The sequence below is a fragment of the Vidua chalybeata genome, chromosome 19 (genome assembly GCF_026979565.1).
Source record: "Vidua chalybeata isolate OUT-0048 chromosome 19, bVidCha1 merged haplotype, whole genome shotgun sequence".
NCBI lineage: Eukaryota > Metazoa > Chordata > Aves > Passeriformes > Viduidae > Vidua > Vidua chalybeata.
Window position 1 is genome coordinate 3,523,249 of NC_071548.1, and position 23,524 is coordinate 3,546,772.

The 23,524-nt window shown below is 55.6% G+C and overlaps 1 protein-coding gene across 7 annotated transcripts in view; it reads left to right on the forward strand.

Moving 5' to 3' along the window:
• The window catches only part of SEPTIN9 (septin 9), a 146,560-nt gene that overhangs the window by 97,210 nt on the left and 25,826 nt on the right, over window positions 1-23,524 (forward strand). The window contains exon 1 of one of the 7 annotated variants that reach the window (XM_053960157.1): window positions 9,935-9,956. The exons of 4 other annotated variants lie outside the window; for them this stretch is intronic. The gene's annotated coding sequence lies outside the window, so the exon portion shown is untranslated. Of the gene's footprint in view, window positions 1-9,934; window positions 9,957-13,235; window positions 13,542-22,044; window positions 22,371-23,524 lie in introns of those variants that run through there. 2 more of the 7 variants (XM_053960156.1, XM_053960155.1) reach the window with 2 other exon arrangements.

Here is a 23,524-nt window from a genome sequence, read left to right on the forward strand (position 1 = left end):
ATGCACTCAGGTCACTCACTGGCACCTCTCCCTGCATCTGCAGTAGAAATCAGTTCATGGACCAAGAGCCAGAAAAACACTGAGGAGATGGCAAAAGTTTGTGTGGCACAAGAGCCTGGTCAGGACCCTGCCTTTGCTGTCCACTCCTTTGTTGTCTTGGAGGAATCCCTCTCCAGCTTCTCCTTTCGTAACAGCGAGCTGGTGAACGTGGAAAATGCCTGAGGTTCAGTCCTTGCACTGGGTTCTTTCTTCTTCTGATGCCTTGTGCAGGCTGCCCTAGAGCAGAGGCTGGACAGAGCTAAAGAATAAAGCAGGGATTTATTCAAAGGATCTCCTCCATGGATCCACCTTGGGCAGCACCAGAGCCCAGCCAGGGCTGCACCCAAGATGAACCAAAATGGTCCCAAAATGCACGAGCGCTCCCGGGGGCTCTCACTGGGATCAGCTCTGCTCCATTTGCACCTTGCAGTTCATTGTCCCATTCCAGCTCCAGCCCATGCAGTCCCATCCTGCTTGTTTTTCTCTCTCCAGCCCACGTTGTTTGTGCTCTTGGGCCTGAGACTTGGATCATTTATCCTTGTCCCCAGCTGGAGCAGGAATTGTTTTGTCTCCCTGCTCTGTGCAGAGAGCTCACCATCCCCTCATATGAAGCTCAGACCCACACACTAAAGCAGCACAGAATCTGAAAAATAGAAAAGCTAAAACATCCCTTGCAGGTTCAGCTGCTGATTAGGAATTAGCTGCTCCTGCTTCCAGAGGTGCTGTGGGATTGTGCAGGGTGGGAGAAGCCACCCAGGTCACTAGAGTGGCCCTACAAAGGAAGGTCCTGAGCTGTCCAGGAGGAAAGGGATGTATCAGGGGTTTTCTGTATCAATACCTTGCCGGTCTACCTTGCAGGCTTCTAAATTTGAGAAACCCATAGTTTGAAGAGGAAATAAGGATTTGGAAGGCAGATTTTGGAGTGTGGGGAGCAGATGTAGGATGGATTGTGCCTCCTGGTTGATGAGTGTTGGAGACTGCTGGCACTGAGGGAGGAGCAGGGGGATTTGGATGCTCCCTGCCTCATGTCCTCTTCCCCTGCTTCCATCTGGTGCAGGCTGGATGGAGAATGGAGAGTACCTTGGAATTGTCCAGATGTGTCCTGGGAAAAAGGAGTAGATCTGAGCCCCTTTTCTGATAAAACACAATTGTTTAGACAAACTCTGGCTGAACTTGCTTCCTCCTGCATCCCAGCATGCAGATAAACAGGGTGGAAGTGGGAGGCCAAGTTCACAGGCTGCTGGGGCCCTCCCTGGGGTCACGCCGGCCTCAAGACCCCCTGTCCACCCCTTTGGTGGCCTTGGAGAAGAAGAGAGGATGCAGTTGAGTGCTGAGGATGATGCCCTGGCTTTGGGTAGTTCAATGCCCTGAGATGTGATGGGAACCTTGATAAGGCAGCACAGCAGGGGTGTGGGTGGTCCTGGGGCAGCAGGGAATCCATCATGGTCCAGCTGCAGAGGCTGGAGCTCGGCTGGGTGTTGCTCTGTGGGATGCAGGAGGTGAATTTGCTCCAGCCCTGTCCTCTCCAAGCCTGGCAGTGCTGGGTGTAGGGTGGCTGGGCAGATCTGTGCCCCTGAGAGATTTCTGTTTGGGCTGGCAGTGGTAGGGCAGTCAGGATTTGGGTGGGATGTGGCCACTGCAGAGGTGTTGTGGCTCCTGCCGAGGTCTCCAGGAACTGCTTTGTGGAGTCAGATGAAATCTGAGATCCTGCCATAACACTGATGTTCCTCCCACCATTCCTCAGGGAAACAGTCCTCCTTGCCCTACTTTGTGTAGTAAATAAGAGTTTATTTACAGCCCAGGAGTGCATGCCCTGAGGTTGGGAGGTGAAGGGTTCCTGCAGGGCCCTGGAGGAGCTCTGGGGTTTCCTTTCTGCTTCGTGGTTTCGGTTCAGAAGAGTCTTGGGAAGGAGCAGCCCTGCGAGTGGGAGCTCAGGGGAGCAGAGCCCTTTGCTGGCCCTTGGGGCATGGCTTTGTTTCCCGTTCTGTCCCTGCGTGCCACCTGGAGAAGAACTGAGAGGAGATAAGGAGTGCTCACAGGTGACACGTGGGCTGGAGCAGCCAGGGCCAGCAGCAGGAGGTGAGCTGCCATCCATCTGTCCCCATCCTTGGCTGAGGGTGCTGTGGGGACGGGGCCGAGGGCCGTGGGGCTGAGCTCTGCTGACCTGTGGGGTCTGTGGGGTTTCCAGCTCTGCCCTGGCACTGCCCAAAATTCTTCTGCAGGGCTTCGGGGAATGAACATTTGTCTTCTCCTCCACTTGGAGGAGGGGGAAGGGTCTCTTTGGGGTTATTTCAGCCCATGTGTGGGACAGATTATTTATGGGGCAAACAAACCAAAGCCATCATTTGGGCTCCACTGAAAGAGCAAAGCTGGGAAAGCTTCAAATCGTGGCTGCAGAGACAAGGGGAGACACGGCTGTGGCTTTCTGCTGGGGACCAGTGTTGTGTCCCTTGGGAGACGCACAGAGAACATTGTTTGGAGTTTCTGCTTTTCCTTCTCATTTTTCAGACATGCAAGATTAATTGCTCTCTTTTATTGTCTGCAGCAATATTTATTTTGCTGCTCTGCAGCAGCAGGGACTGGATAGGTTTCACAAACTGAATCTTCCCTGGACAAGCCCCTCCTCTGATTTCACACTCCCAGCTGCCAGGCTCGGTTTTAAAACAGTTTGCACCGAGGCTGAAAATATTTGAAGGGCAGAGCAATGCCTTGCAGGAAATGGCTTAAGCTTCCTGCTCCCAAGATGGTGTGAGTGTTAAAACAGAACTGGAGAAATATTAGACATCCTACATCCGGCCTGGCTGGGGAGGGTGACCCTGGGGTGATGGGATGGAAAGCCTGGACACCCCTCCCCCTGCTGCTTGTGCCTGGAAGCTTCCGGCAGGACGAGGGGCCCCGAGGGTCCCCCTGACCCCCAGCTATTGTAAATGCAGGTGAACTTGGTGGGAAGAAATGATGATGTTTGACTTTAGTTCAGAAGGTTGACTGATTTCTTTATTATAGCTATGCTATAATACATTAATATACTATTTAAAGGAGATACTAAAACTAGAAACCTACTTTTTCTAACTACCATATCTAATGCACAACTTGTGACCCTGTCTCGAGAGTCCAGCCACAGGTGGGTTGGATTGGCCATCAGGCTCAAACAATCCTCACCAGAATCCAATCAAGCAATCACCCCAGGTAAACAATTTTCTAAGCACATTCTACATGGGAAAAACAAAGAACAAAAATAAAACTTGTTTTCTCTTTTTTTCTTCTGTACTCCTCTATAAAAAAATCCTAATAAAAAAAAAAGTATCTACCACACCCATCCCCCTGACTTTATGGGGGAAAAACTGGCAAATTGTTTCCTGCTCCTTGGGGCTTTGCCACATTTTGGTTTTGTGAGAGATGTGTGGGGTGAAATGGCATCAGAGTGAGTTTCCAGCAGAGGATGGGAGCTGGGGAAGCAGCGGCTCTGATGAAATGTTTGTAGCAGTTTATCCACCATCTCCCAGGCTGAAGTGAAAGGTGAAATTCTGGGAGAGCTGGGTCTGAGTTTGTTTGGGGCTGGAGCAGGACCTTCCTCAGTGAAAACCCCCGCTGAATTACTGGCTCAATCGGAGGCAGCAGAACCCTTCCAGCACGGAGGAATTCGCGCTTGGTGCCGGCTGAGCACCATCTACCTGGCCAGGCAGGGAATAGCAGCTGCTGTGTGTCCAGGACAGACGGACAGGGCTGCGACAGACGTGGGAATGTGAGCGTGCAGGAGCCCGGGGAAGGGCAGGCACAGATGGGCTCCCGTGGGCAGGGGGGACCTGGTGGCTGTCACATCTGCAGCTCCCCGGGGGTTACTGCCCTGGTATGGAAAGCTTCTCCAAACCCTGCTTTGCTGGCTGGAGCGTGGAGTTTTAGGGAATTTTATTCAGAATGTTGTCGGTTGGATTAAAAAAAAAAATATCTGAGCCGTGTCTGGGAGTCTGCAGGTGCAGGAGGAATGAGGTGGAGGCTGTGGGCAGAGCAAGAGGAGGAGTATGGTCTGAGCTCACTCACAGTCACTTCCTCCAGCAGTCACTGAGAATCCTAAAATTGCTCATAATGAAGGCAAAATTGCAGCCGTGCTGGGAGCTGAGTCCCTTTGGGAGGCGTGTTGCAGCTGCAGGAGCACAGTGAAGTGTGTGTGTGCATTTTGGGGCGGGTGCAGCACGAACGGAGCGTTCTGCCGTGCTCCAGGCGCCCTCCTCCCAGGCTTTCCGCCCTGACCCCTTCCATGTGGGATGGTGGCAGCCCTGGCTGCTCTGCGAGAGCACGGATCCAGAGGGGTGAGTCTCATCCCCAGAGGCAGCTCTGGGCCTGGGCAGGTCAGGCTTTGATGCCCACCTTTCCCCATGGCACAGAACCCCCTCAGCCCTGAGCAGCGCAGCCCTTGGGGCTCGGGATTTGGTGAGGCACAGCCCGTTTGTTTTACCAGGTTTTTCCACGGGGTGCATTTCCTGGGAAAGCTTTGGAAGACCTGGGGGAGGGGAAGATGAGGCTGATTTAAATCCCAGAAGCAGTCACAGCTGGCTGAAAGCTGTGTCTGCAGCCTGCAGTACATCAGAGGTGCCCAGTGCTCTTGGGGAGCACTGGGGGAGTGGGAGCCAGTCCTGGGGCCGCCACTGCAGGGTGTGGGGGCAGGAGAGGGGGCCTGGGCTGCACCAGGCAGCACTGGGGCTGCAGGACTGGAGGGGCAGGTGCTGGGGCTGTTTGGGGGCAGAAATGCAGTTATTTGCCCTGGAGTCATCCCCACTGGCCTGTGCAGGGACCAGCAGGGTGGTTGGACACCGTGTGGGGCAGGGGATGTGTGCAGAGGCTTTGCTGCCCCAAAAGGTGTTTGGGTTTAGGGCTGCTTTTATGCTCCCTGCCCCATCAGCTGGTGAAGGAGATACTCATGCAGCATCCTTGGATCCACAGGGCTCCAAGTGGGGTGGGGGAATTTATGGGGAAAGGGACCATCCTTCCCCAGGAGTGTCCTGGTGCCCTCCAGGCAGCCCCAGAGTGTGCCAGGCAGCTGTGGTGGAGCTGTGGGGCTGCAGGAGGGAGCAGTGCTGCTGTGTAATCCCTGCATGGGGGATTTCTTTTTCGTCTCCTGGCTGGCTGACCCTCGGTGTGCCCCTGCCAGCCCTTCCCCGCGTGTCACTGCGGGTCAGGGTGTCCCTGTGTGGGACGTGCCCTCCTTCCCACGGCTCCCACAGGGGGACACGGAGCCCTGGGGCTGCAGCACTGGGAGAGGCACAGAAAGGTTTGGGAAGAAGTTTGGAAAGGGGTCCTTGAAAGGCTCTGCCCAGGGCAGGGGGCAGTGCTTATCTTGATGAACCACAGGTCTGCGGGGAGGCCAAAGTTTGGCTTAAATCTTTATTAAAGCTTGTCTTAAATCTGAGATGAATGGGTGATCTGGAGCCCAGGGAGTGAGATTTAGTCGGTCTCTGTGAGACTGGGGGTCTGCCTTGCTCTGATGTGCTCTGGAGGAGCATGGATTGGGATGGGAAGGGCAGGGACATAGAGGGGGGATGTGCTGGACATGCCTGCATCCCTTAAGGGATGGATCCAGCACCCAGCCTTTGCCTCAAAAGGTGATTTTCCCTGTTGCTCTTAATCTAGAAAATAAGTTTCCACCACAGCCTTTGCTTGAATGGTCCCAAACTCTGGATCTGGTGTCTTGAAGCCCTCAGTGTTTTTTCTTCAGGTTAAAAAATGTCACTGATGGTTGATAGATTCCCAAGTGTTCTCATGGGGCTGTGGGGGACCTGGGCCCCCAAGAGTAGGCTGAAGTCAGCAGCACTCTCTGCTCTCAGCTTCAGGAGGGTGTCAGACATGAGAGCTGTACCCTGCAGAGCTGAAAACCTCAAACCTCTTTGTGGCCTGTGACCTTTCAGTGGCAGCGAGTGTCACAGAGCAGAGCCTCTGCCTTTATCTCAGATCACAGCTGGGGAGGAGGCTCTGAGCAGAGCTGGGGAGCAGTGGGGCTGCCCTGGCTCCTCTGGTTGGTGTTTGGGAGGCAGTGGGGCTGCCCTGGCTCCTCTGGTTGGTGTTTGGGAGGCAGTGGGGCTGCCCTGGCTCTCTGGGGTGTGTTTGGGAGGCAGTGGGACTGCTCTGGCTCCTCTGGTTGGTGTTTGGGAGGCAGTGGGGCTGCTCTGGCTCCTCTGGTTGGTGTTTGGGAGGCAGTGGGGCTGCTCTGGCTCCTCTGGTTGGTGTTTGGGAGGCAGTGGGGCTGCTCTGGCTCCTCTGGGATGTGTTTGGGAGGCAGTGGGGCTGCTCTGGCTCCTCTGGGATGTGTTTGGGAGGCAGTGGGGCTGCTCTGGCTCCTCTGGTTGGTGTTTGGGAGGCAGTGGGGCTGCTCTGGCTCCTCTGGGATGTGTTTGGGAGGCAGTGGGGCTGCCCTGGCTCCTCTGGGATGTGTTTGGGAGGCAGTGGGGCTGCCCTGGTTTCTTGGGGTGCTGGGGCTCAGCCTGGGGGTCACTCGGTGCCAGCCAGGCTGAGATGAGGGTTTGGGGAGCTGGTGGGGAGCACCAGTGCCACCCAGCACCCAGTGGCACCCACTGCTGTGGGGCAGCATGTGCTGTTCCCTCCTGGGGTGCTCGTGGGGGGCCCATGGGATTTGCAGCTGGAGCATCCCCCTGACACTTTCTCTAGTCCTGTAGGTAATGGAGACAAGGCTGGGAGGAGCCTTGGTGTCCAGAAGAGCTGCCCTGTGTAAGATCTCCAGGAAGTATGACCTGCTGTAACCCTGTTAGGTTTGTGGGTGCTGTGAAGGTGGGGATTAGGTGTAACAGAGCCAAACAGGTACAAATGAACCCCAAAAACACGGACCAAGCATGCATGGCAGCTCTGAAATGTTTATTTCAGTCACAGCTGAAGCTGAGCTCAGCTTTCTTAGAGCTGGCTGCCCCAGCAACTCCTGTGATGGTTCCTGATATTCCTTGGAGAGCCGCTGCAGCAGCTTCTAATTCAGATCTCTCCCTTCCCCAGCAAATGCTTCTGTCACGTGTGTGTGGACACCTGCCCTTGGTCTGAGTGCTGGTCCCAGTCCATGTAGGGTGGATGGCGATGGAGACCTGAGTGCTGAGTGCTTCATCCCCCACTTGGTGTGGTTGTGGTGCAGGTCTGCCCCAAAACATCTCTCAAATATTGGTTCTTATATCTATCTATCTATCTATCTATCTATCTATCTATCTATCTATCTATCTATCTATCCATCCATCCATCCATCCATCCATCCATCCATCCATCCATCTATTTTCTGCCATCTCTTGAGAAGTATTACAACCTAATTGCAATTAGGTGCCTAAATACCTTCTAGTTTGTATGTCGTGGCTCTCCTTGTGCCTCTGAACCCAGCACTGCCCCCTCCCCCTGTTGCTGGAAGGGCACCAAACCCCAAGATGTGCTCTGCCGTGGGGAGTGGGATGGTGGGAGCAGCTGGGGTGAGGCAGGAAGAGGCAGGATGCCCCTCTGAGACCTCCAGGAAATGCTAACACAGCTTCTTTCACGCTGTGGTGGAGCCCATTGCAGGCAGACATCGTGTGACAGCTCAGCACAGCTGATTTGCTGTAGACTCCTGTACTCAGTAGGATGAGGTGTTCCTCCAAAGAGCAGCTCAGGACACTGCAGCTCCAGCTCTGTCACCCCACCTTCCCTATTGCTCTCTCCGACAATTAGGCAGCTTGAATCCATCCAGCCCCTCATTTTGAACTCCTCCTTGAGCTACAGGATGTCCTGTGAGATTACCGAGTGCTTGAATGAGGGGCTTTTTAGCTTGGCAGAGGCTGAGCAGACCCCAGAGAGCTCCCGTGCTGGGGGAAGAGGCTGTTGCCAAGTCGTAGGAGGAATTCCCACGTTCCTGTTCCTTCCTGCTGGCTGCCAATGCTTGTCCTGTCCACAAAAGCTGATGTATTTGGTAGGATTTAACCTTTGCTCACAGAAGTGAATAATGGAGATCTTTTACTTTTGGTTTCTGGGTGTAAATTCACAACTCAGCACTGGTTTTGCATACAGAGCACGGACCCATGGTGGGAAAGAACGGAGGAGGAACAGAGAGATGCTTCACTTGCTGAAGTCCTCCATAGCCATAGCTGGGAGCCTGCAGAGAATTGCCCCTCCCTCCTGCCCTGATGAGCCCCAAACCAGGCTTTAGGTGCCAACCAGACCTCACCATTTCAGCAAAAGCACAAAGGCAGCCCTGTGGAAAGCAGAATTTGGGATTTCTCATGCCCAGAGTCGCTGCAGGTCCTGCCTGGACAGACAGGCTCCCACATTTTCCCTGCTGGCAGCAAGCATGTCCATGGTGCTTCAGGGAGTAGGAATGCTCTGTTTTGTAGCTTCTTTTCATGCCTACAGCAGGAAGACACAGCTAGCACTGTTTTCTCTGCCCTGGACCCTCTTTTTGTTCTTGGGTTTGTGTCCTGTGGGACAGCCCTGGTGACACTGGTGCTGTCATGTCATCAGCAGTACCCAGAGCTGCTGAAATGGGGTGTGAACCACAGCTGGGCACCTCTGTGTGGGGCTGACCTGGTCTGGGGGAGGGGAGAATGACCCAAAGCTCAGCTCCCAAATCTGGGCAAAGAAGAAAAGTGAAAACCAGCAGGTCCAGGCACGGCCTGAACTCATTTTGGGAGGACACCAGCTACATCCCACAGGTGGGATCAGCAGGAGGCAGCCCTGCACAGAGAAGAGAGGTCTCTGAAATCCCCTGGTGAGGGTTTGGGGCATCACACAGTTCTGACATGCTGAAGGTATTCCAGAAGATCCCCTCCTTACTTGGGCCCCCGTGTTTGGTGGAGCTCCAGAGGGACTTTTCTGCTCCGTGGTGCTTGGCACAGCCAGGTGCTCCCCATCCTGGAGAAGTGTGGGGTTGTGTCACACTGGACAGGGACAGGCCATGAGGCAAAGCCCCACATCACCCCGCACCCAGCAAGGAGCCAGAAGCTGCCCTGGTCGAGGTCAGCTGTCCATCAGGGCAGTGTGTGGCCTCCAAAAAGCTGGAATGAATCTCCAGTGCTGCTCCAGGATTTGGTTCTAATTAAAGGGACACCCATGTAGGTGACCCCAGGGCACTCCTCCCCATAGGGGTGGGGAGAAGCTGCTGATGGATCTGCTTAGGAGTGGGCTTACAGTGGGACCCTGGGAAGCAGCATGGAGAGGTCCAACCTTACCAGTATTTGCTGTCCCTGAGCCAGCAATTCCTCCTGGAGCTAAAGTTCTGTGAGATCAGCAGAAGCAGGGGTAAAACTGAAGTGGTTCTTTGCTGTGAGCATGTGGAAATCAGACCCACAGATGGATGGGAATTGGAGTAATTGCCCCAAAATGACAGGGTGCTGATTATAAGCACAGCCCGTGGCATTGCAGCTGGCCCAGGGGTTATGACCAGTGCCATAACCCCACAGAATTCTCTTCTCTTGCCTATCTGTGTAAATCTCTGCTCTCCCATCAGTGCCTTCCCTCAGCACTCCCTGAAAATTGCCCAAAAATTCCATCTTGGTGCAATTTAGGATACGCTCCAGCCTGCCCCGAGCACATCTGGTATCTGTGTGCTGGGTGATATTAATCACAGCATGAACACGGCCAAGTGTTAAACAGCAGAGCCCTCCCACCTCCCCCCTGCGAACGAGAGTTGTTTCCATGCTCCAGCAATAAAATGAACCCAGCATTCCCGGGCAGGCGGTGATCTGGCAGGAACAACTGCTGTGTGGGATGGAGGGATGAGGAACGCTCTGAAACGGGCCAAGAAACCATGTGCTCCTAAGACTTTTTGAAATCCCTGCGGTGTTTTAAGTTATTTTCTAGTCCTCCTCATTTTCTGGATCCGTGGCTGTTCCTGCTGCATCTGCAACTGCTCCCTCTGCCCCGGAATTTTGTTGTTTTGGGTGTAAATGCTGCTCCCTGTTTCCAGGAAGGTAAACACCCCTCCCTCGCCCTGCTTTGCCGTGCAGATACCAAAATGCTTCACCAAGCAGGGGTAGATGTTGTTTTTCTTTTGCAGATGGGGGCCGGGAGTTGCAGAGGCTGCTGAGAAACCCATGGGAATCTGCTCACTTGGAGGGTGCTTGTGGTTTTGCTTCAGGACACTTAGTGGCTTCCTTTAGTGTTGGGCAATGAGCAGGCAGGACTGGCACAAGGGATATTTTTGCTCCCCTTTTCCTGGGGTGACCACACAGCAGACAGTGGGCAAAACCCCACCAGACCACGCTGGTCGTTTTGCCCCCAAAGGAGAGCCTGGCCCAGATTTGCCCCTGAATTCCCCAGTTTGTGGCTGATTTAAAAAAAAAAAAAAAGGACAAAAAGAAAGAAATGCAGAAAAAACAAATCAAAACTCTGTTTTCAGCACAGTTGGCACCTCAGCCACTGAGGTTGCTGTGCTTTCAAGGGAAACAGCCCCAGCACTGGTGCCTGGGAGGAATGGGGGGGGCGAGAACTCTTGTGTGGTGCCTTTGATGTTGGAGGCTTTTACCCGCGTTACCCAGGGAGAAACTCGAGTGCTTTTCATGTCTGGTGGTGAGGGAGGCAGAGAGCCAGGAGAGATCTGCTTTGTGAGACCTTTTCGAAGGGAATTGAGGAAAACTTTCCAGAAGCTGGGCGCAGGCTCTCTGGGGCAGCAGCTGAAATTGGTGCTGAAGCATCCTTGGCTCTCGCGGGCGCCGGGCAGCGTGCACCATCCTCATCATCATCCTTGGCTGAGTAAGTCTCTGCTTGAGCTCTGCCCTGCCTCAGGGAGGAAAAACCTGTGGCAAGAGCTGTGCTGGGGTCTCCATAGTGGGGAAGTGGGGATCTGTGGGGTGGAGAAGCTGAGCGTGGCTGTGCAATGAGTGCCCGGGGGTTTGAAGGGCAAGGAGGGGCTTAGCAGGGGGGAAACACCAGGGGTGTGATGCAGGCATTGTCACAGGGGGATGCCTGTCAGGGCCTGTGCTGAGGGAGGTGGCTCTGGGATGTGCTGGGCTGAGCCTCTGCACCACCTGAGCAGGCAGAGAGTGGGACAGGGGAGTCACAGAGGGCGGCATCAGGTCCTGGGGGTGACACGGAGTGGCAGCAACCCTGACATGATCCAGGAGGTGGGGGCTCCCTGGGGTGCCAGCTGCCAGCAGAATGGGACCCTGATGCAGACGGGCCATCCTCACCCAGCTCCTGCAGCCCTGTGGTGAGAAGCAGCCCTGGCTGCTGGCAGTGCCAGGGAAGGGGAGGGTGCTGCCTGTTGTAGGGTCCCTGTTGAGTCTGGGGGCCCTGCCCCAGCTGGAGGGACCACGTGTGGTTTGCATCTGTGCAGGTAACAGGAAATAAGTTTCTAGAAAATAAGTTTCCACCACAGCCTTTGCTTGAATGGTCCCAAACTCTGGATCTGGGGTCTTGAAGCCCTCAATGTTTTTTCTTCAGGTTAAAAAATGGTTGATAGATTCCCAAGTGTTCTCGTGGGGCTGTGGGGGGACCTGGGCCTCCAAGAATAGGCTGAAGTCAGCAGCGCTCTCTGCTCTCAGCTTCAGGAGGGTGTCAGACATGAGAGCTGTACCCTGCAGAGCTGAAAACCTCAAACCCCTTTGTGGCCTGTGACCTTTCAGTGGCAGCGAGTGTCACAGAGCAGAGCCTCCGCCTTCCCCAGGTGGGAAGGGGCTGCCACAGCCTCCCCAGCCTGGCAGATGTGTGGCTGCCAGGGCTCTGCGGGCTGCTGGAGCTGCTCTCACATTGCTGTGACATCGAGGGGAGCGGGTCTGGTGACGTAAGGGAGGTCTGGCAGCCCAGGGCAGCCTCACTCCTTGGTTTCTGCTGCGGAAGTTGGCTGTGAACTGATGTGGAAAAGGAACTTCCTGGTGTTTGATGGCCCTTGCCCTGATGAACGGTGGGGAAGGCCCACCTCCTGAGCATTCCTGTGTGCTCTGGGGGGTGCAGGGCTCCTGTGCCCAGCCCTTTTCTGTGCCTCTCAGTGCCTGTGTGGGAAGTGCTCCCCAAAAGCAGCCTCCTGCTCCCCCCTTCTCTTGCCCATCCTGCCCCATCACTTGCAGCAGCCCCCTGAGCTGCAGCCTGTGCCCAGGTCACACATCCCCTACGCACTGTGGGGTTCACTGGCATCACCCAGAGCCCTGGGGACACCCCAGCCCCCACAAAAGGGCAGGGGTGTGGAGATGCCACATGGGTGGGGACACTCTTAGGGTGGGGATGCCTCAAGGTTGGAGACACCGAAGGGATGGTGACAGTCCAGGGATGTGGATGCCATGGGGATAGGGACAACACAAGGACAGGGGCACGTGGGGGTGTCATTGGAATGTGGACACCACAGGGTTGGGGACAGGGCTCAGGGGGGTGGCCGGCTGCCTGCCAGGGGAGAGCTGGTCCCTTCCCGGGAGGAATGTTCGCGCTGCTGCGTGGGACAGCCCCGAGAGCGGGGCTCGCCTCCCCCGTCCCGGGAGCGTCCCCCGCGGGTTTCTCTTCAATCGGCTCCCTTGAACCAGCCCCGGCCAAGCCCCTCCCGGCCCCAGCCCGGCCCCCGCGGGAGCTGCGGCCCCGGTGAGTGCAGGGGAACGGAGCTGGGGGTCCCCGCAGTGGGGTTCGGGGCAGGGGGGACACAGAGGCTCGGTGGTCCCTGGGGTCCCGGGGGTGGCAGCTGGGTCACGCCACGCTCCGGTTCCGCTGCCTCCCTGCTGTTTGTTCTGTGCTGTGTCTCAGCCCTGGAGCTCTGCAAACCAGCCCAGCTCAGCTCTGAGCCTCACTTTTTTTTTTTTCTCTCCTTTTTCTTTTTTTTTTTTTATAATTTGAATGGCCCCTCTGCATCCTTGTGTCGCTGCTCCTGACTGTTTGCTCAGTGGCTGTGACACGGATGTTTAGGTGACACTGTGGGACCACCTGGACTTGCCAGGCAAGAGGGTTTTTCCTCTTGCCTTTTTCTGGCAGAGATGGGGGCACTGGGCACAGCAGCCCGGGCTGTGTAAGTGTGATCCCCCAGGAATTGCTCTTTCCCTCTGTATCCCAGTTTCTCCCCTCTGTATCCCAATGTCTCCCTGTCAAACAGCCCTTGGAAGCAGCCGGGGCTGCAGGAAAGGCTTCACGCCAGAGGATTTCAGGCTAGGCTTTTTATATCCATCCCAGTGTGACCACACTTCATTTAGGGAAGGAGCATCCGGGATGGATCTGGGCTGACGTATTCAGGGCTGAGACTATCTCGGCTCTGCCAGAGCAGATCTGGGCCAGGGGAGCAGCTGGGATCCAACGGGGCCGGTACTGCTGCCCTGTGCTGTGACTCCCAGCACACACCGAGCTGTTTATATCGGAGTTCTTGGCGATTTCATCGGTGTTGTGCCCGCCCTTCTGTAAATAGCAGGTCATTCCATCTCCCCCCTAAACCCTGCTTTGGAACCACGGGTATCCAGCCATCCATGAGCTGAGCAGCCTTGTGCTCTGCACAGCACCCTGGGCTTGCTGCTGCTTCTGCTTCCCAGGGTCAGCCTACAGGAACACACGGAGCAGAGGAGTACAGGAACAGCCTCCCATAGCACCAGGCAAGTTTTGGGTTAAAGTTGCTGAATTTTATTGAATTCCTGCTGCTGTGGATGGTGGGTGCGGTGGAGGGAGCAGACTGGTGGAGCAGCTCTGGGGTGGGAGGGGATTTTGTACTGCTGTTGGACATGTGCTGGCTGAGAGTCCTGGGTTTCCTGATGCTAATTAATGACTGTTGGTTGGTGGACTAAATACCCCTGGGACATAGGTGAGTCAGGCAATGGGGCATTTGTGTGCGCACGCAACACTGGGCTGAGCTTTGATTTTGAGACAAGGTAAAAATGCAAAACAGCAAGAACTGTGATTATGCTTGAACCTCTCTCTAAGTGCTGCTGCCTTGTCCAGGTGTGATTCCAGATTGCAGGATACAGCATCCAGGAGGAGTACAGCTGTCCAGGGTGTGTGCCCTGCTGTAAGGGCATCCTGAGTGCAGATAAGGACATGTCACAACAGACAAAATAAATTTGGACCACACGGAGGACTGCGCTAGCCCTGGGAGCTCTGACCTGTCCCATGCTGTTGTAGTTGCCATCCATGATTTCCCATGTTGAGATCAAAATGCCTGTGGGGCTCGTGGGTAGCTCCGTGGTGGGGTTTGAATGTGTTTGACCCCAGAGCCCCTCAGCACGTACCCTCTCACCGGGATGTGCTGGCCATAGCTCAAGGTATGCACATGTGGCACGGTCTAATGGCTTGGTGGCCAATAACCCGGCAGCAGCGGTTCCTGGACGCCTCTCCATGGGGAATCCAGACTTCCCTTCCCTGAGCATGGTGGAATTTTTATAGCCTGTGGTTTTAAATGCTGTGATTTCCGTATGGCCCCAACGCCGCATGCAGCCCTGTCAGAGCCGTGCTGGGGCTGGGTGAAACACGGGCTGGAGCTGCTGCTCCTTGGGTAACGTGTCGGAGCTTTGCTCCAGCACAGGGGAAAGGCTGGGCTGGGAAAGGGAAGGCTGGCTCTCCTAGGCTTGAGCCTGCTGTGATCTTATGGCTGAATTCAACTGGACTTTATTTCATTTATCCCCAAAATTTGTCAGGCTTTGTGGAGTAGAGTACAGCAAAGCGACCTCGTTTGTTAAAAAATAATCACCAGAACGGGAGTGAAAGAGTTAATCTTGCAAGTACAGCTCAGTGGCATCCTGGAAATGACTGTCCAAAAATCAGGAGGGGAGTGGGCACGTAGCATTTCAAGATAACAGAGTAGAGGGGCCAGGCTGGCAAACCCCCCTTGCCACAGGGACACAGCTGTGACTCGGGCAGGGACGTGGCACTGTGGGATGTGTGCCTGGCTGGCAGCTGGGAGGCGAAGGCAGAGAGAGTTTCATGCACATCTAGAGGGTGTGAGCACTGTCTGCCTCCCAGCTTTGTTCCCTGGGGTCCCTGTCCTCATGGGGACGAGGCAGAGTTCTGCCATTAATGCTCTGAAAATCTCTGCTGGCTCGTGCTTATCATCCCCAAAATGCCAGGCAGTGCTGAGGTGCTCACAGGTTCCTCACTGTGATCTCTAGCAGCTAGTGGGAAATCAGCAGTGGTGCTTTCTCCAGCCCTGATAAATCCCCTGAAAACCACTGCTCAGGTCTGGCTGCTCTAAGGATGCTTTGGGGCCATCAGATTTTCCAGGCTGAGACATCCACGTCCCTGTGCTCCTGCTGCAGGGATGCTGCCTGGGTCCAGGCGCCTCCACCCAGCTCTCCCTTCTCACAAACTTGTGGAAAAGTGATTTCCTCTCCTATTTTCTGGCCCCTTCTCAAACTCAGACTGGGTTAACTCTTGCTGTAGATGCAAAACTTGCTGGAGGGCCCTGGTCAGGCGGGGCTGTAAAAGCCACATTTTCTTTGTGAATCGGATTAAGGCCCCTTTTTCTTCCTGCAGTGTGGGTGACATGAAGTCTCTCTTTGTCCTGGATGGTATTTCTGGCCCAGCTGCAGTGGGTTAACCCTTTGTCATCCCACACAGTCCTGGTGATGAATGGCCCTTTGCTGAGCAACAGGGACCTTTCCCTGGGGTGGAAGCACTGTGGGGGCACTCTGGGCTGTGTCCTCCCCCTGCCCAGCTGGGGGATGAAGTGCAAAGCCTTGGTGCCTGGCTAGGGGACGTGTCTGTGGGACAGGGACCTTCACTAACGCTGCTTCCCTCTGCCTTCCTTTGCCATTTTCAGTCTCTATTCCCCAAGATAAATGGATGGGACTTTGCACCCCAGTCCTGCCTTGGCACCAGAGGTGTCTCCATGCTGGGGCAGCCCCAGGCTGCCTGCATGGCACAGAGGGACATGGGTGGGAGAAGGAGGGGGCCAAAGTGACAGTGAGAGCAGAGGCCAGGCCAGCTGGCAGAGCACAAGAGCTGCCTGTGTGCTCCTCGGGGGGCAGTGACCATGTCAGTGGTGCTCCCTGGGCACCAGTGCCCAGCCTGGTGTGGCACTGGGCTGGGGTAGGAGCATCACTTTTCCAGGAGAGCTGGAGGGCTGGATAACCAGCCAGGAGCAGGGTGATGGCAGGCAGAGAGCATCCACAGATATCCCAGGAGCCCTTGGCTGTGGTGCCCAGGATCCAAGGAGGTGTCTTGGTTTGGTACTCAGTCCTGGCCTCTGTGGCCAAGCAGAAATGAAGGTGATTTCCTGGCCACGCCCTGCAGTCTGGTGGCTGTGGGCACCTCACACCCCGGGCTTGGGTCCATTTTGCTTTTTTTCCCCACTGCTGCATTGTTGCGTCACCTTGGATCCATCCACTGCTGCTGTGAGCCTGGCTTGGCTGGTTTGTTTATGCAAAAGCCAAATGGTAGCAGGAAAGGTCCCTTTCTGGTGGCCTGGAAAAGCTGCCAGGGGCACACAGTGCTGGCTCCCTGCAGCCTGATCCTGTGCTGTTATCAGGGAGCCTCCTGATAAGAGCAGAGCAGGGATTTCCCCAGAGGGGCTCCTGGACTGTATCAAAGTGGCATCAGGAGCTCCCCAGGCCTTCCAGCAGTGTGGGGGGGGGAGTGCAGCCCACAGAATTCTCCCCGTGTCCCTCTGTCTGCTGAGTTTTAGGACGTGATCACCCCGGGGCTGATGAAGGGGTGCCACCATCTCCCAGAGCTGACCCAGCAGCAGATGGGCACCGAGCAGGACTCGCTCACGGCGTCGGGAACTGCGGGGAAGCAACACATTTCCCTCCCAGCCATGCTCCTCCTCCCCCCCATCCTCCTGACCTTTTCCCATCAAAACACAAAGCACTATTCTTTGGAGCAAGGCACCTCCATGCGAGGAGACAGCTGGCGCTGCAGCAGCTTGCTGGGGATGGGTTGTTATTAATTATGCTGCAGGAGACAGCCCAGCAGCTTGAATGGAGTTTTCCTTCTTTTCAGGCTTAGGATGCCCTAAATTCTTTCTTCTTTACCTCCAAACGGGCGTTTATAGGTTTAAAAAGGGGCAGGAGACAAAGGATGGAGAAGGGCCCATTATGTGCAGTTTGCAGGGACGTGTATCCCTGCACGTGGCCTGCAAGGACTGTTAGGGCACCCCAGCAACTTCTTTGCAGCTTGGTTTGTGCCAGGGGGGGTTGCTGTGACTCCCAGGGATGTCACTGCCTGGGCATCTCCCCATCTAGAGAGGAGATGCCACTTTGGGGTGAAACGGTTTAAACTACTTGAACAAGTTCGGGGTGACTTAGGCAGTCGAATTTTTCACTCCCTGCTGTTTTCCCTTGCAAAGGTGATTTTTCACCAAACTCATCCCCTGCCCCTGTTGCTGGGTGTGCTTTGACCATGCTGCTGGTGGTGAGAGGAGCAGAGGTGCTGGTGGGGCTCTCTGAGGTGCTCCTTGGTGTGTGAGCTCTGTGTAGGCTCCATCTGCTCCCCTCTCTCCACAGGGCAGGATACAGGGCTTTGGTGGAGTGGGGCACAGGGGTGCTGGTGGGGTAAGGTGCAGAGCTTTGCTTTGACCCTTTTGGGGATAATTTGTCCTTTGTGATAATCTGTGGGAGTGTCTGGGGGAGCAGACCATGCCCTTGAGGAGGAGGGGTGAGGATTGCTCCTAAGCAGCCAAGTGTGTTTCCTTGGGCATGGCTGGGCTGTGCCATCTGCAGAGCTGGCCCAGGGATTTGAGCAGCAGCGTTTTGGTGCCAAGGCAGATCTGTCCCTGCTGAGCAAAACCTGTGCTCAGAGCTGAGGCCCTGGCAGTGCCTGAGTGTGCTTTGTGTCTGTCCAAACCAGCATGGCAGTGCCCCAACCAGTGCCCCCTGTGAAGGAAGAGGAATTTGGGAGGAATGGGGTCCTTTCTTGCTTTTTCCAAATGTTTGTGACTGAGGAGTGCCTTCCTAGCAGAGCCTGTTCCCTTTTGGAAAATGCTGGATTGCTCAAGCACGGTGAGGAGCCTCCTGCCTCAAGGGAGAAGGCACTGCAGATCCTTTGCAGGAGGAATGTGCCAGAGGAAGGGAGGCTGCTGCAGGGACACTGCTGGGATGTGACACCAGGAACCCAGGCATGGCCTCCCCAGGGAGAGGGTGACTCACGCCAAGGACACGGTGCCAGCTGCGCGTGATGCTTGGTGACAGCGTGTGAAACAATTCCTTCCTTCCTTCCTGGAGAGTGGGAGCGGCCTGGAGATGTCCAGCTGGAGGAGACTCTGGGCTCTGGTGTGGTGGAAGCTGGGGCACTCCTGGGTGTAGTGTGGGTTCAGCAGAGCAGCCACGGTGCAGTGATGCTGGAGGGCCTGGGTGCTGCTCCTGGGCAAGGCACGGATGGGTGGCTGCTCCCTGTGCTGCCTCCGGATGTCCCTGAGCTCTGGAGGGCTCTGGGATGTTCCTGGCAGTGCCTGCACCCTTTATTACTGCTGCTCCACTGCCCTGTCTTTCCAGGGATATTTAAGCCACCAAAGAGCTGCTTTCATGAAGGAACTGGTGGGATACCTGCAGAGGTGTGCCTTACTTGGGCTGCTCAGAGGAGCTGCCAGGTAGCTTAAAAGAAAAAGAAACTGCATCATCTCTGGACTTGGGAGTTCACTACAGCCAGAGGGGGGGAAATGTCATTGATCTGTGGGTTTTAGAGGTGTTCTGGGTGTTACCCTGCACATGCTGAAGGGACCATGGAGGCTGCCTGCCAGAGCCCTCCCCAGGTGGTAACACTTGCAGACCTGCAGTCAGGCTCTTAGAAAAGCTTTGGGGTTGTTTTTAGCTGTTCCTGGCATTGTGGGATCCTTTCTGTTCCTGCTAGAGGTGATGGTGTCTCTTTCAGTGCTAAAAAGAATTAAATTTTGGTCTTGTGATCTGCAAGCTTGTGTCCTTTTCTCGGTCATGCTACTTTCCATTGAGTTTGCTGGTGCTCTACCAAGGTCTCTGGATGTGCTTTTCATTCTGCTATTGATCTGAGATTATAAATATAGCTGGCAGAATTTCCATCTGTCTGTCAAAGTCACTGGGGACTGGCAGGTAGTCAGCATTGCAGCAATATTGAAAGAATAAAAATTATTTCCTAAGCCCTAACGGTGCACTTTTAAACTGGGGCTTGCTGAGGTGCAGTAAAATTGGAAATGTCCCTTCAGCATTCCTGCGAGACAACACATCCTGCTCATGCTGCCTGTGCCCAAGGGATTTGATGTTTTCTTAAGAGCTGGGCAGCTTGGGACGAAGTGAGTTTGTTGGCAGGTCTGCCCACAGGCTGGGTAGTGCTGGTGAAGCTGCCTTCATTTGCAGATCTTGGTTATTCCTTAGAGTTGGGGATTTGTGGTTGGAGCTGGCTGAGGGCAGAGAATTGCCTGGCACAGAGGAGTGCTGCTGGGGGACAGCCCCACTGCTGGGCAGTTTTCTGCTGCAAAGGACGGTGGTTGGGATTGTCCCCAAAACTCAGGGACTGTTGAAACCCTCGTTGGTGCACCCCTGAGCATCACGTTCTCCAGTGAGCCCTACCAGCCCTGCACGGTGTGGCTGTGACATGGGGACCCTCTTTCACCATCAGGGATGTCCCACAAAGCAGGACAGATTGGATTGTGTAAGCCAGGCAGGAATCTTCCTCAACATTTCAGATTAGTTGCAAGACTAAAAGCTGGGTCTGCAGTTAGTTCAAATCCCTTGATACAACTTACAACAGCAATAGGCCTTGTTAGAATTGCTCCTAACTCTGATTATGAGGTTTTTCGAAGAGAAGAACAATGAGTTTGTGATTTTAAAACCCTTAATTAGGGGATTTGGATCCAATTCTTGGCTCTGCTGTAAGATTTCTGTGTGACCCTGGGCGAGTCACTTAATCCCTCTCCAGTTCATCTGCACTGGGAGCTGCTTCCTTCCTCTGCCTGTCGGTCCTGCCTGTGCTCAGAGCCAGAAATGAGCAGTGGGAGAGGCACAGGCAGAGCATCTTACAGGAGCATCTCCTGTTCTCCTCACAGGAATGGAGATGCTCCTGTAAGAGTTTGTTTGTCACTCTGTGAGTGCCTCCTGTGTGCAAACACCCCGAAGTCCCCAAGAGCCATCCTGGGGATCTGCAGTGCTCCCAAAGCTCTGCTGCACTTGCTGTGCGGCCAAGGATGACACTCTGTTGTCCTTCTGAGCTCCTCACTCGCCACATGTTGCTCCTGGGGAGGAGGAGATATGAGCTGAAACAAAATATTTTCTATTAATTACTCTGGGAAATAACTTGCACACAGTGTTGAGTTCCCATGTGTCCTAATTATTTCCCTGAGGGTGATGAGGTCCTGGCAGGGCGTGTGCAGAGAAGCTATGGCTGCCACATCCCTGGAAATGTCCACGGACCTGGTCTAGGGGAAGGTGCCCATGATTGGTATTAGATGGTCTTTAAGGTCCCTTTCAACCAAACCAGTCTGTGTTTCTGTAAAATGTCTTTGCAGAGCTTCAGTGACCATGGGGAAAACTTTTCTATGGTTATTTTTATTCCCTCACAGGCAAGACTAAAGTATGGCCATGATTTCAATCTGAAAAAATTAACCCGGAGGAGCGAGGAGTTGGTTCACGTGGTTGAGCACCGTGTTCACCCCTTTGCTGGTCTCAGTTTGGGCACATGAGCCCTGTGCTGGTGCTCAACTCCTGCACAGCCACAGCTGTGATCAACTTAATGGCAGGGACAGGAAGCCATCACACCTGAGATCTGCCCTTTACTCTTTGTGCAAGCACAGCACCTAAGGGAGCCCAGCACAGCCTTTTCCTGCCTTTCTCCAGCTAAACAAGGCTGGAGTGACTTGCAAACAGACCCTGCTGCCACTGGGGCAAGCCTGGTTTGGCATCTAGCATTGGATTTTCCTGGAGATTAGAGAGATTAAAACACTAATGCCCATTGATAGGGGTTTGAGCTTTAATAAGTCATAAAAAGTGGTGTAATCTGGCAGAAATCTGCACGCAGCTGCAGCATAAGCAGATTGAAGCTGGGTTTCCTGCCTGGGTGCTGGGTGAAGGTTTCTGAGAAATTGGTATTTTTGGTACTTGCTGAAGTGGGGGGATGTGGGTCTTACCCCTGCCCCCCTCAGCACCCATCGTTTGCAGAGCAGCCTGTGCCAGCCTTGCTGGGCATCACAGGAGGAGTGCTGCCAGCCCAGCGTGGTGGGGAGGGCTGCTGCCAGCCTGGTGTGGGGTGGCTGTGCTGGGTGGAGGAAGATCTGCCACTGCTGGTGGTCCGGAAGCAGAGAGGGAAGGTGACAGCCAGGCTAGAGCCACAGGCGGGACGCAGAGCAGGGGCGGCTGTGGTGCCACTGGCACAGGTGGCAGGGCTTGCATCAAGTGCAGGAGTGTGGCAGAGGCTGGTGAGGCTGGTAACAGGTCCAAAAGGGAGTACAAGTACTAGCCCTGGGCTTGCAGGCTGTGCAGGGGCTGCTCGTGGGAAAGGGAGTCCTCTGGGTGTTGAAGATTGCAGATGTGCACATCTGTCTTAACCCTTTCATCACTTGCAGGCCTTTCTCTGGGAATGCAAATCTGGGAACTGCAGGGATAAAGTCCTGAGGTCATAGGGTAGGTCAAAGAAAGGTGTCAGACCAGGAGCCCAGAAGAGTGAGGTTGGCTTCACCTTGGCTGTGACAGGAGTCCCAACAGCACTGCTGGACATCACAGAGGGGACATCACCCCACACCGGGGTGTGCGTTGGAGGGAGCAGGGCCAGGTGGTGCAGCCCGGCTTCCCTCCTGTGGCTGGCCCTTCCCTCCGCTGCTGGCAGAGGGGTGGGACATTCTGGGATCAAGGTATAAGGCAGGAGGGAGTTGTGGAGGCAGCTACTCTCTTCATTCAGCTTCACTGACATCGTTTTTAGAGAGCAGCCGTGCCCGTGGGGGTGGGTTGACATCTTGTCCTGGCAGATGTGAGACGCAGCCCAGACATCTTCAAGCAGCTGCAGAGCAAAGTGAGCCCACGCTCACAGCACTCACACCCACCCGCGACTGCCCTGGGGCTCTGCTGGAGAATTTCGGGATGCTGGGAAGAGAATTTCGGGCTTCCCTGCGCTCAGGATGGGGATGTGGATGTGGATGAGACCCTGGCCCTCGTCCCTGGAGCAGTGGGTGAACTGGGCTCCTCTTGGGACGGGTCTGCCCCGCTTGTCCCAGCCTCTCTCTTTGCCGTGGAAGTTTCCCCGCACCTCCTGCGTGGAGCCGGGGTGGGACGTGCCCCCGAACTCTTCTTGCTCTCACCCTTTGCGGGCCCCCCTGGGCCGGGCCGGGCCCGGAGCGGCGGGGGGATGGAAACCGCCCGGGGGCGAAGCAACTTCCCGGGAAGAGGCTCCATCCCCCCGGGCCGGGCTGGAGGGGGAGGAGGCAGGGTGATGGGGGAGGAGGAGGAGGAGGAGGAAGGGCGATGGGGGAGGAGGCGGAGGACAGCGCGGGAGGAAGCGGGAGCCACCGGCTGCCGGAGCCGCCGCCGCCGCCGCGGGTGAGTCTCCGCTGCCCGGGGGCGGGGGCTCCGTGGGGCACCGCAGGGGGGATTATGGTGGTGGGGAAACGCTTTTTTTTGGGGGTGAATTATCCCAGGGAAGGGCTTGAGAGAGCGGGGGGTGAGTGCCGCGGTTCCCACGGAGGGCAGTGTGGGGGTTCCCGGCCGGGGCAGGCCGTGCCCCGGGCAGGGGCACCGGGTGCTGAGGGGGGCTCGGGCCTCGGCCCCTTCCGCCGCCGCCGTGCCCCACAGGAGAGGCCGCGGCTCGGCACCGCCTGGCCGCGCTGCCGGCATTGTCCGGGATCCGTGGAGATCAATAGATCAAGCCCTGCCCTGCCCGAAGGGCACCCCCTGGTTCCCTGCCCTGGCCCCGTGGGGACCCCCTTGTCCTCTGCCCTGCTCTGGCTGCTGCCCCCGCTAAAGGGCTCGGGGGGCGTCTGGGGCGCAGCTGCCTTTGGTAAAGAAAGAAAACAGCAGAAACAAACAAAGAAATTAAATAAAAATCCATACCACCCTGCCCGTCAAAGGACAAAACCAAGCAAAAAGAAAAAAAAAATTAATAAGGGAAGAAAAAAATAGGAAAAAAAGCTGAGCTGCAACCCCGAGGATGTGAATCCCTCTGGCTTGCTCCTTTTTTTGCCCCAGCTGCAGCCAGTGCCTCGTGGGACGGGGGCATCAGTCCCAGAGTGCAGCTCGGGGGCTCTGGGCACACTCAGCCGTGCCCGGTGCCCATTCCTGGGCTTGGCCCGACTCGTTCCTTCTGCAGTGTTGTCTGGACAAGCTGAGTTTGGGGATCGCTGCCTGGCTCTTTGTTTACACAGCACAGAGCTCTGCAGAGCACTGGTGATAGGAGTGAAGGGTGCTGTGCCTTGGCTGGGGGCTGGGGAGGGTCCCCATGTCCCTCCTGGGCTGAGTACCATTGTCCAGGCTGGGTGGACAGGGGCGGGAGTGGATCCCATCCTCAGAGCCCCATAGAATCAGTTTTGTGTGTGTCTTTGGACCCTCCTGGGCACAGACACCCTGAGCCCGTCTGCGGGGAGCAAGGGCTGTGCTGGCCACTGCCATGGGCTACATGGGGCCTGTTGATGGAGCAGCTTCTGCTGAGATCTGCGTGCAGGAAGGCTCCTCTCAGTGGGGTGTTCCCAGTGAGGGAG